Source organism: Carcharodon carcharias, chromosome 19 (genome assembly GCF_017639515.1).
Source record: "Carcharodon carcharias isolate sCarCar2 chromosome 19, sCarCar2.pri, whole genome shotgun sequence".
Classification (NCBI taxonomy): Eukaryota; Metazoa; Chordata; class Chondrichthyes; order Lamniformes; family Lamnidae; genus Carcharodon; species Carcharodon carcharias.
In genome coordinates this window covers 105,769,307-105,781,305 of record NC_054485.1, presented here as the reverse complement: position 1 = coordinate 105,781,305, position 11,999 = coordinate 105,769,307, and the positions used below count along the sequence as shown (strand labels likewise).

Sequence of the window (11,999 nt, the reverse complement as noted above, 5' to 3'; positions counted from 1 at the left end):
CCACCCACCAGTTCACCCACCCACCCACTTGCTCGCTCACCCACTGACCCACCCACCCACTTAGCTGCCCAACCACTTGCTTACTCACCCACTCACTCACCCACTGACCACCCACCCACTGACCCGTCCATGTGTTCACCCACCCAGCCATTCACTCACCCACCTGCTGAAAACCTTTGAGACATTTAAAAACTTACCTGAATACAGCAGCTGATGTAGTAAAAGGGGGCATGTCCTCTGTGCTGCTTCTCTTTGCCGGTGTTTCCTGTCGGTGTCTGTGCTCATCCATTGCTGCTGCAGCCGGGATCGGAAGTCCCAGCTGGAAGTGCCTCAAACAGGGTAAGTGTGCAGAGATCTTCACGGCACACAGCAGCAATGCACACAGTGTCACTGCTGATCAGAAAATCAGGCCCATTGAGTTTTCTTGCCCTCAGTGAAGTGAGTCTCCATCTCATCATCTCCTTTAACCAGCTGCTGCTGGAGAAGAAACAGAGTGTGGTTTCTACAATCCACCCCAGGGGACCACAACCCATTTCTGCTGGATGTTGAATGGTTTGCACTGCCTTCCGGGCATGTCCACAGTAACTTTCCTGGTGCCCAGCTGGCAAAAAAGCTGAGGTGGCAGGGGCTGGTGCAATCCCTGTGTCAGGAGAGAAGGCTGCATGATCAATGGCAGAGGCATTCATCGGAAAGGAGGGATGGTCCTTATGGAAGAAGGAGGTGTCCGAATAAAAGCACCTGGAGGTGGTATTCCTGGATGTTCCAGGACAAATCCAGCTCCTTATACAGAAGAAGAATGTGGAGGTGGAGACCTCTAGAGGCAGGGAGGTCTCCGCCATCTGCACTCACCCAGAAGGAAAGGGAGGGACCACACCTGAAAAAAGGAGGATCATTCTGCATTGGAGTATCTCTCTATGGGAGAGGAACTGGTGCTAATGATGGATCAAATTTCCCACATTCCTTCACACCAGCAGCAGGGGCTGTCCTCTCTTCCAGAATGTAGGATTAACCCCACTGCTCAGGCTGCATATCACTGGGGAGAGGGTTTAAGCCTTTGGAAGAGTCATGTATGATGAGAATTTATCACCGCTTGTAACCATCAAGGCTGAGTGTTTGAATGGACAAAGCTACCAAGGCTGAGTCTGCCCTGTTGGCACCAGACATCACCCAGGAATGTCTTGACTAATTGATGATGATGATCGTGATTGGTCATTTGCTGGTGGTGGTGGGGAAGGGGAGGGGCTATGGTGCCATGTGCCTTGTTGGGATTGGGGATGGTCTTGCTCCAAGTTTCGCCATCCAGCCGAGGCCCTGAGTTACATTGTCCAGGGGCAAAGGAGGGCCCGGGACCATTGCTGCCCCAAGACCAGATCTCCTGCAAGACCCTAAAGAAAACGTCTCCATCAAAGATTCTAGTGGGGTTTGGTGGGGGGGGGGTGGGGGGGGGGTGGTGAGAGCTGGGTGGGGAAGGGTTGGAGCCCCTTGTTGAGGCAGAACTACTTGAAGTGTCCAATCAACTCACTGCACTCTGTGTGATGGGCCGATGGGCCACAGGGGATGATAACATGAAGGATGATGGTGACTCGGCACTGGGAATGATTCAGGGACCATTGCCAGCGAGGACAGTGAATTCCCTAATGCCCTGAATAGAGCCTTCCCTCACCATCAAGGAATTCCCAAAGTTTCCTTGGAGCTGCCGATATCATTGATGACTGTTACTCATTGCTCTTTCGGTCTATCCACACACATCATCAAGGCATTGGACAAAGGCCAGCATGTTGACTAGGTTGGGCTGTGTTGGATGATGTAGTTTCTCACTGAACTGCAATGGGAATGGGTCAGGTTATGGCCCCACTCCTGCATCACATTAGGCAGAGGCTGCACTAGATTCTACAATCACCCTCAATATTAACAGCAGCAGAGAGACCCACAGCAGGTTCAGTCTCCAATCCTTTGGAAAGGGAAGTATGCAGTGTGTGGTCTGCAAGCTAACATGTCATTAATCCTTTTAATGTATAATCACTTTTTAACCATGTAACTGTTTCTTTATTTCTTTTACATTAATTAATGTAGACCGGTTGTGATGTAGTCCTGTGTGCAGAGTTTGTCTCATAGTGTAACATGGAACATCGAGGTGAAAGGAGAACCACAGCCAATGACACTTGAAGAACTGCATTGTGGGTATGAAGACTCATGGCAGGATGGGTAATTTAGCCAAGACAAAACCTTGCTAGAATTAACAAATCCTGAAAACTGAATTAAACTGCAGAAGTTCTTGCATCAGGACAAAGATACAGACTTCCCCCTTTAGGGCTAATAAACATGCCTCCTGCGCTCGAGCTTTGGAGATTGATAACAGTGTTCGAGATAACAGTGTGGAGTCAGGCTGGCTCTGTTAATTCAAGCGAGAACCTTAAAATTCCTGAGAGGGGTCCATATAGAACACATCTGGACAAGTAACTATGGACTCACTGTCTTATATTGGAAAGGATAATTAAAACCAGGTATTACCTTATATGGCACAGGGCCATTGCGAAAAAGGTATAAAAAACGAACCCACAGCGACATTATTGCTGCAGTGGTTAGAGTGACTAGATCACTCACTCAGAAGTCACATATGGAGGGGTCATCAGGGGATTGACCACTGGGGCTCACAGGAAAGATAAGCAACTGGTATTATTGTGAGTATGTACTATTGTTTAGTGGTTTAATAAAGATGTACCACATAAAGTGGAAACTATATCCAAGTTGTTGTGTGCCATTGATACCAGAGTAGAGGTAAGAACTTTTAAAAAAGGTAGACCCATCCCCTTCCCATAGTACCTTTTCCATGCAAATGCAGGAGATGTAACAACTGCCATTTTAGCTGCTCTCTCCTCATTGTCCAAAGACCCAAACACTCTTTCCAGATGAAGCAGTGATTTACATGTACTTCATTCAATCTAGTCTACAGTATTCTTTGCTCACAATGTGGTCTCCCCTACACCGAGGAGACCACATGCAGATTGGGAGATCACTTTGCATTCAGTCCATTCAGTCTGGACGGATGAACCTGATCTTCCAGTGACCTGTCAATTTAATTCTCCACCTTACTCTTACTCTGACCTCTCTGACCACGGTCTGCTAGATTGTTCTAGTGAAGCTCAATGTAAGCTTAAGAAATAGGACCTCATCTTTTGATTAGGTATCTTACAGCCTTCAGGACTCAACATTCAGTTCCAGACCCTAATCTTTTACCCCATTTTACTTCCTTATCTTTGCAAATTCCGGTATTTCTTTTAATTTTTCTTTCAGTCAGTAGCTCACAAAAGACACGTCTTTTGTTTCCTTGAGATAAAAACAAAAAACTACGGATGCTGGAAATCCAAAACAAAAACAGAATTACCTGGAAAAACTCAGCAGATCTGGCAGCATTGGCGTAGAAGAAAAGAGTTGACGTTTCGAATCCTCATGACCCTTCAACAGAACTGATCTTTCTTTACAAGGAGAGGGAAATATAAGCTGGTTTAAGGTGTGGGGGGTGGAGGGGGGTGGGGGTGTTAGGATAGGAGCTGATCATCAAAAGATGTCACAGACAAAAGAACAAAAGAACACAGAGGTGTTGAAGTTGGTGATATTATCTAAATGAATGTACTAATTAAGAATGGATGGTAGGGCACTCAAGGTATAGCTCTGGTGGGGGTGGGGGAGCATAAAAGACATAAAAATAATGGAAATAGGTGGAAAAAGAAAAATCGATATAAATTATTGAAAAAGAGAAAAAAAAACAAAAGGAAGGGGGAAGAAACAAAAAGGGGGTGGGGATGGAGGAGGGAGTTCAAGATCTAAAGTTGTTGAATTCAATATTCAGTCTGGAAGACTGTAGAGTGCCTAGTCAGAAGATGAGGTGCTGTTCCTCCAGTTTGCGTTGGGCTTCACTGGAACAATGCAGCAGGCCAAGGACAGACATGTGGGCAAGAGAGCAGGGTGGAGTGTTAAAATGGCAAGAAACAGGGAGGTTTGGGTTATTCTTGCGGACAGACCACAGGTGTTCTGCAAAGCGGTCGCCCAGTTTACATTTGGTCTCTCCAATATAGAGGAGACCGCATTGGGAGCAATGCTGCAGTAGACAAAGTTGGGGGAAATGCAAGTGACATGCTGCTTCGCTTGAAAGGAGTGTTTGGGCCCTTGGACGGTGAGGAGAGAGGAAGTGAAGGGGCAGGTGTTACATCTTTTGCGTGGGGAGGTGCCATAGGTGGGGGTTGAGGAGTAGGGGGTGATGGAGGAGTAGACCAGGGTGTCCCGGAGGGAACGATCCCTATGGAATGCCGACGGGGGGGGTGAAGGGAAGATGTGTTTGGTGGTGGCATCATGCTGGAGTTGGCGGAAATGGCGGAAGATGATCCTTTGAATGCGGAGGCTGGTGGGGTGATAAGTGAGGACAAGGGGGACCCTATCATGTTTCTGGGAGGGAGGAGAAGGCATGAGGGCGGATGTGCGGGAGATGGGCCGGACACGGTTGAGGGCCCTGTGAGTGACCGTGGGTGGAAAACCTCAGTTAAGGAAGAAGGAGGACATGTCAGCGGAACTGTCTTTGAAGGTAGCATCATCGGAACAGATGCGACGGAGGCCCGACAAGAGCATGAAGCAGCACCGAAGTAATCATCGATGTACCAGAGAAAGAGTTGTGGAAGGGGGCCGGAGTATGACTGGAACAAGGAATATTCCACATACCCCATAAAGAGACAGGCATAGCTGGGGCCCATAGCCACACCTTTTATTTGGAGGAAGTGAGAGGAGTTGAAGGAGAAATTGTTCAGTGTGAGAACAAGTTCAGCCAGACGGAGGAGAGTAGTGGTGGATGGCGATTGTTTGGGCCTCTGTTCGAGGAAGAAGCTAAGGGCTTGATGTTCAGTGGTGGGGTCATAGTCCAGGGAGAGGTGGGAGGAAGTGTCTGCGAGTTGACGCTCAGCCTCCACGAGGTAGAGGTCAGTGCGCCAGACAACAACAGCACCACCCTTGTCAGCGGGTTTGATGACAATGTCAGGGTTGGACCTGAGAGAATTGAATGCAGTAAGTTCAGGGAGAGAGAGATTCTAATCCATTGTTTCCAGGACTGTCATTGACCTCATTTCCTCTGGGGATCTTCCTCCCACAGCTTCCAACCTGATAGTCGCCCAACCTCGGGTGGCGGAAATGGCGGAAGATGATCCTTTGAATGCGGAGGCTGGTGGGGTGATAAGTGAGGACAAGGGGGACCCTATCATGTTTCTGGGAGGGAGGAGAAGGCATGAGGGCGGATGTGCGGGAGATGGGCCGGACACGGTTGAGGGCCCTGTCAATGACCGTGGGTGGAAAACCTCAGTTAAGGAAGAAGGAGGACATGTCAGCGGAACCCAAAATCCACAAACAGAACTGTCCCGGTAGACCAATCGTGTCAGCTTGCTCCTGCCCCACGGAACTCATTTCTCGTTATCTTGACTCGCTTCTCTCTCCCCTTGTCCAGTCCCTTCCCACCTACATCCATGATTCCTCTGACACCTGACATCACATCAACAATTTCCAGTTCCCTGGCCCCAACTGCTTCCTCTTCACCATGGACGTCCAATCCCTCTAAGCCTCCATCCCCCACCAAGATGGTCTGAGGGCCCTTAGCTTCTTCCTCGAACAGAAGCCCGAACAATCCCCATCCACCACTATTCTCCTCCGTCTGGCTGAACTTGTTCTCACACTGAACAATTTCTCCTTCAACTCCTCTCACTTCCTCCAAATAAAAGGTGTGGCTATGGGTACCTGCATGGGCCCCAGCCATGCCTGTCTCTTTATGGGGTATGTGGAACATTCCTGGTTCCAGTCCTACTCCGGCACCCTTGCACAACTCTTTCTCCGGTCCTTCAATGATTACTTCAGTGCTGCTTCATGCTCTCGTTGGGACTTGGAAAAATTTATTAATTTTGCTTCCAATCTCCACCCCTCCATCATTTTCACGTGGTCCATCTCTGACACTTCCCTTCCCTTCCTTGACCTCTCTGTCTCAATATCTGGTGATAGACTGTCCACCAATATCTATTACAAGCCTAAACAAAAACAGAATTACCTGGAAAAACTCAGCAGGTCTGGCAGCATCGGCGGAGAAGAAAAGAGTTGATGTTTCGAGTCCTCATGACCCTTCGACAGGGTCATGAGGACTCGAAACGTCAACTCTTTTCTTCTCCGCTGATGCTGCCAGACCTGCTGAGTTTTTCCAGGTAATTCTGTTTTTGTTTTGGATTTCCAGCATCCGCAGTTTTTTTGTTTTTATCTCTATTACAAGCCTACCGACTCCCACAGCTACCTCGACTACAGCTCCTCACACCCCGCTTCCTGTAAGGACTCCATCCCATTCTCTCAGTTCCTTCACCTCCATTGCATCTGTTCCGATGATGCTACCTTCAAAAACAGTTCCTCTGACATGTCTTCCTTCTTCCTTAACCAAGGTTTTCCACCCACAGTCGTTGACAGGGCCCTCAACCGTGTCCAGCCCACCTCCCGCGCATCTGCCCTCATGCCTTCTCCTCCCTCCCAGAAACATGATAGGGTCCCCCTTGTCCTCACTTATCACCCCACCAGCCTCCGCATTCAAAGGATCATCCTCCACCATTTCCGCCAACTCCAGCATGATGCCACCAACCAAACACATCTTCCCTTCACCCCCTCTGTCGGCATTCCGTAGGGATCGTTCCCTCCGGGACACCCTGGTCCACTCCTCCATTACCCCCTACTCCTCAACGCCCACCTATGGCACCTCCCCATGCCCACGCAAAAGATGTAACACCTACCCCTTCACTTCCTCTCTCCTCACCATCCAAGGGCCCAAACACTCCTTTCAAGCGAAGCAGCATTTCACTTGCATTTCCCCCAACTTAGTCTACTGTATTCATTACTCCCAATGCGGTCTCCTCTACATTGGAGAGACCAAACGTAAACTGGGCGACCGCTTTGCAGAACACCTGTGGTCTGTCCGCAAGAATGACCCAAACCTCCCTGTCGCTTGCCATTTTAACACTCCACCCTGCTCTCTTGCCCACATGTCTGTCCTTGGCCTGCTGCATTGTTCCAGTGAAGCCCAACGCAAACTAGAGGAACAGCACGTCATCTTCCGACTAGGCACTCTACAGCCTTCCGGACTGAATATTGAATTCAACAACTTTAGGTCTTGAGCTCCCTCCTCCATCCCCACCCCCTTTCTGTTTCTTCCCCATTCCTTTTGTTTTTTTTTCTCTTTTTCAATAATTTATATAGATTTTTCTTTTCCCACCTATTTCCATTATTGTTAAATCTTTTATGCTCCCCCACCCCCACTAGAGCTATACCTTGAGTGCCCTACCATCCATTCTTAATTAGCACATTCATTTAGATAATATCACCAACTTTAACAGCTCTGTGTTCTATTGTTCTTTTGTCTGTGACATCTTTTGATGATCTGCTCCTATCCTAACACCCCCGCCCCCCTCCACCCCCCACACCTTAAACCAGCTTATATTTCCCTCTCCTTGTAAAGAAAGATCAGTTCTGTTGAAGGGTCATGAGGACTTGAAACATCAACTCTTTTCTTCTCCGCCGATGCTGCCAGACCTGCTGAATTTTTCCACGTAATTCTGTTTTTCATTTGTCTCCTTGTTTATTTTCTTGCCCCATCACCATTCCCTTTGGCCTGGAGGACTAACTTTTCTATCATTCAATCTCTCCTGTCTTCCAGTCTATCACAGACCTTCCTTTTGTCCTTATTCGACCTGCCCATTGCTCAAAACCTTTTACATCTCTAACTTTTCCCAGTTCTGATGAAAGAACATTGACCTGAAATTTCAACTCTGCCTCTCCATCCACAGATGCTGCCTAACCTGTGAAAATCAAACAAGCTATGATGGTAGGAGTGACCACTGCACAGCCCTTGTGGAAGTTCCATCTTCATGTTGAGGATCCCCTCCATCATGTTGGGAGGGTGATCAGCCAGAAGTCGTGATCCACATTAGGACCAATGACTTAGGTAGGAAGGAGGATGAGGTCCTGCAACCAAAATTTAGGGAGCTAAGTCGAAAATTAGCAAGCAGGACCTCTAATGTAGTGATCTCCGGATTGCTCCCAGTGCCACGTGCCAGTGAGTACAGATTTAGGAGGATAAGGCAGATAAATCCGTGGCTGGAAAGATGGTGCAGGGATAACACCCCCCACCACCCCCCCCAACCCCCACTTAAACCAGTTTATATTTCACCTCTCTTCTATTTTTCCTTAGTTCTGTTGAAGAGTCATACGGACTCGAAACGTTAACTGTGTTCCTCTCCGCAGATGCTGTCAGACCTGCTGAGTTTTTCCAGGTATTTTTATTTTTGTTTTTATTTTGGATTTCCACCATCCGCAGTTTTCTGCTTTTATCCTTTAAAAAGTACCTGGATGAGCACTTGGTACGTCATAATATTCAAGACTATGGGCCAAGTGCAGACTTGATGGGCCGAAGGGCCTCTTCTGCACTGTGTGATTCTGTGTGATTCTGTGATTTTAGAGCAATTATAATGGGAACTTTAATTACCCAAATGTAGACTGGGACAATGGTAGTGTAAAGGGCACAGAGGGGCATAAGTTCCTAGACTGTGTTCAGGAGAATTTTCTACAGCAGTATGTGACCAATCCAACAAGAAAAGACACATTGTTGGACCTGGTTCTTGGAACTGAGGTGGGCCAAGTAGATCAGGTGTCAGTGGGGGAGCAATTATGAGACAGTGATCATTATATTGTATGTTTTAAGATGATGATAGAAAAGGACAATAAGCAACCCAGAGTAAGCATAATTAAATGGACAAGAGCCGACTTTGATGGGGCAAGAACGGAGCTGGGTCAGGTAGACTGGAATGGAAGATTGGCAGGAGAAACTGTAGCTCAACAATGGGCCACTTTCAAAAAAGAATTGGTTCGGGCACAGTCAAGGTATATTCCATCAAAAGGGAAAGGTAGGGCAAACATGTCCAGAGCTCCCTGAATGAAAAAGGAGATTTAAGTTAAGATAAAGAAGAAGTGTGCTTAGGACAGGTGTCAAGTAGAAAATACAATTGATAACCAAGAGGAATGCAGAAGGTTCAGAGGGGAGATGAGAAAGCATATTAGAGAAGCACAGAGGGATTATGAGAAAAGTCTGGCAGCCAACATAAAGGGTAATCCCAAAATCTTCTATAGGCATATAAATAGTAAAAGGGTGGTAAAAGGAGGAGTAGGGCCGATTAGGGACCTAAAACGGAATTTACACATGAATGAAAGGCAATGGCTGAGGCATTAAATGAATACTTTGCATAGGTAGATGCTATTCAGATACTTAACAGCTCAGCTGGTATGTTGGGGTTTGCAGGAATAGGCCAGTCGGGTGGGCCCATGGCCAAAAGTGGAGCCGATTGCAGAACCAGTGCAGAAGGAAGGGACCTTGTAACATTCAGATCCTTTGATTCGATAAATTTTGCTAAGGAGCTGGGAACTGATGAATTGGCAAATATGGCAACAGCCGCCATCAACAGAGGTAACCAAATAGTGTTGTCGGGCCTGTGACTGGTTGCGATCAGTGTGAAGGAGACCAGATTGTCAACATCAACTGGGGCGAGTGTTGGTGGCACTCCTAGGAGGGCCTTGGACCTCTGTCTGTGTGGATAATTAGCCTGATGGAGCCTATAACGAGTCTCAATTACACATTTTTCAGAGAGAGGAGTCTGAACATCGGTGAACTGGCCTCTCTGTGTCCATAACTCTCTAGCAGAAAGGCCCTGAGAACGAAGACCTGAGTTGAGTCGTGCACTGGAGTTGGACTGGGCCAAAGATGTCATAGGGCTGCCATTTGGCGTGGAAACTCATTCTCCAATTTCTGCTCCGCCTTCTCTGCTACTGGGTTCTTGTTGGGGTTCTTCAATCTCCTGAGCTCAATGGTAATGTAGCTTGTCTCCTAATAGGATGGGAAACCCAGGATCAGTCTGTATAAACAGCTAGGGGACCATTCAGTGGATGAAGCCCAATGCACAACTGGAGGAAAGCATCCCTCAAGGTGCTGTGTTGTTCATTGGCAATGGTGCAAGTGGGAATGTAAGAAGTGACACACTCTCAACTAAAATGCGTTGTCACTCACAGCAGCATATGAGATGCCAGCCACCTCCAGAGGGTCACTCAAAGACTGAGGGATGACGATGTGCTGGAGGGCAATGCAAAGTGTGGCAGCGAGGTGGAACTGTGGAGGCATCCATGTCAAGCACATAGAAGTATTGGTGGGTGATCAATTTGAGCTGATGACAAGATGGGTGACCAAGATGTAGGTGGAGAGCAGTGATAGGCCTTCCAGAACATGATGTGGAATGATAACGCATTCTCTGGCGGGGACAAGGGGTTCACTGTGCCGAACAACAATCAAACCATCTCATGCAATGGTATCAATATGGAGGTAGCATTTAACATCGCAAATGTTGGTAAGCTTCTTTGAAGGGCGGGTGCCTTGCAACAGGTGGGCACGGGCGTGATGATAGAGGGGGCATTCAGACTGGATAGCTGGTCATGCTGGCCTACTTGTGAAAGAGAAGGCGAATTGCTCCAGGTTTGCACTAAGTGTGGTAGTGGGCAGGTAAAACGACATTTTACCCATCAGCCACACAGCGGCTTTTCAAGCCATATCGTCCCAAACCTGCTGCATTAATTATGCATTCCCGGGAACACGCCATTTCCATGGCGGGCGGGCTCTGATTCACCTGCCACGTCAACTCTGGTGGGCTAGCCTTATAATGATATGCAGATTTATTACAATGAGGTCCCCGACATCCAATGGCAGGAAACGCGGCCTGCCATTGACAAGCTGAGCAGACGATTGCAAACTGGTTTCATGATGTCGTGAAGACAATTTTTGGCCTTATCCACTCATGCCACTGAGCATGCCCGACAGCAGTGGGCATGGAAAATTCTGCACAGTTTCATTGAGCCTGACACAATGTGGATACCCACTGAACAGTGGACTTTGAGGTCTGATGCATGAAGAAACAGAATTAACACATGGGGCCCTCACAGCAAGGTGCACTTCACCTTGCAAAATCTGAAGGGATGTTCATGGATCCAACTAGGTGTCTGACAAAGATGTGGTAACGACTGACTGAGGGAAGGAAGGAAGTGACATGGGGACTAACAGAAAATTCTCCCCTTGTAGTTTCTCAAAGGCCTGTACATAAAGTTTGCTGTCTGTGAGGACACAGGGCAATGCCTGAACTTGACAATATATGGACTGAAGTGTTTAATAGAAGCTGTGATGGATAGAGCTTCAATTTCACAAGGCAGATGGTTCCAAAACACTGATCTCCTTGAAGGGAGCTAACAGGCAGGACCTTCCGTTCTCGAGTAGAAGTTCGACACCGGGATTGGATTTGTCGAGTTTTACTTGGAGCTGGTGTATTTAGTCACCACCTTTGTGCCCTCCGACACAGCGTGCTTGGCCAGTTCCCCGGGCAGCAGCAGGCGGTCTGGATCTCCCAGGATCTGATGATCTGCCACTTGTTGTCGTGGGCCAGGAGGGAAGCCTCACCCGTGATGTGCTCAAAAATGTCGTTGATGAACAAGTTCATGATGCTTATGGCCTGAGAGGAGATGCCGGTGTCCGGGTGAACCTGCTTCATCACTTTGTAGATGTAGATGGAGTAACTCTCTTTCCTGGCTTTCTTCCTCTTCATGCCGCTCTTCGGTGGGACCTTCTTAATGATTTTCTTGGTGCCTTTCTTGCCAGCTCCTGCTTTCTCGTCCTCTGCCATTATGACTTTAACCTTCGCACAGTCCGCAGTGACCAGCTAATTAGATGCATATGCGCGAGGCGCGTGGTGAATGTTGTGGCGGGGCAGGCGGGGAGCTGATGCCCCCACCATTACCTCCTGGGAGGACGGTGGGCGAAGGTCCAGGTGCCATGTTTAAAGGGCGCCCGGACACTCATTTATTCTCTGCAAACCAGGTGTATCATTCTCGCTGTTGTCGAGGCTGCAATT

The 11,999-nt window shown here is 48.0% G+C and overlaps 1 pseudogene; it reads right to left on the bottom strand.

Annotated features, from left to right (window-relative positions):
- Positions 1–9,817: 9,817 nt before the first annotated feature.
- Positions 9,818–11,771, bottom strand: LOC121291310 (annotated as a pseudogene).
- Between the last annotated feature and the right edge of the window lie 228 nt (positions 11,772–11,999).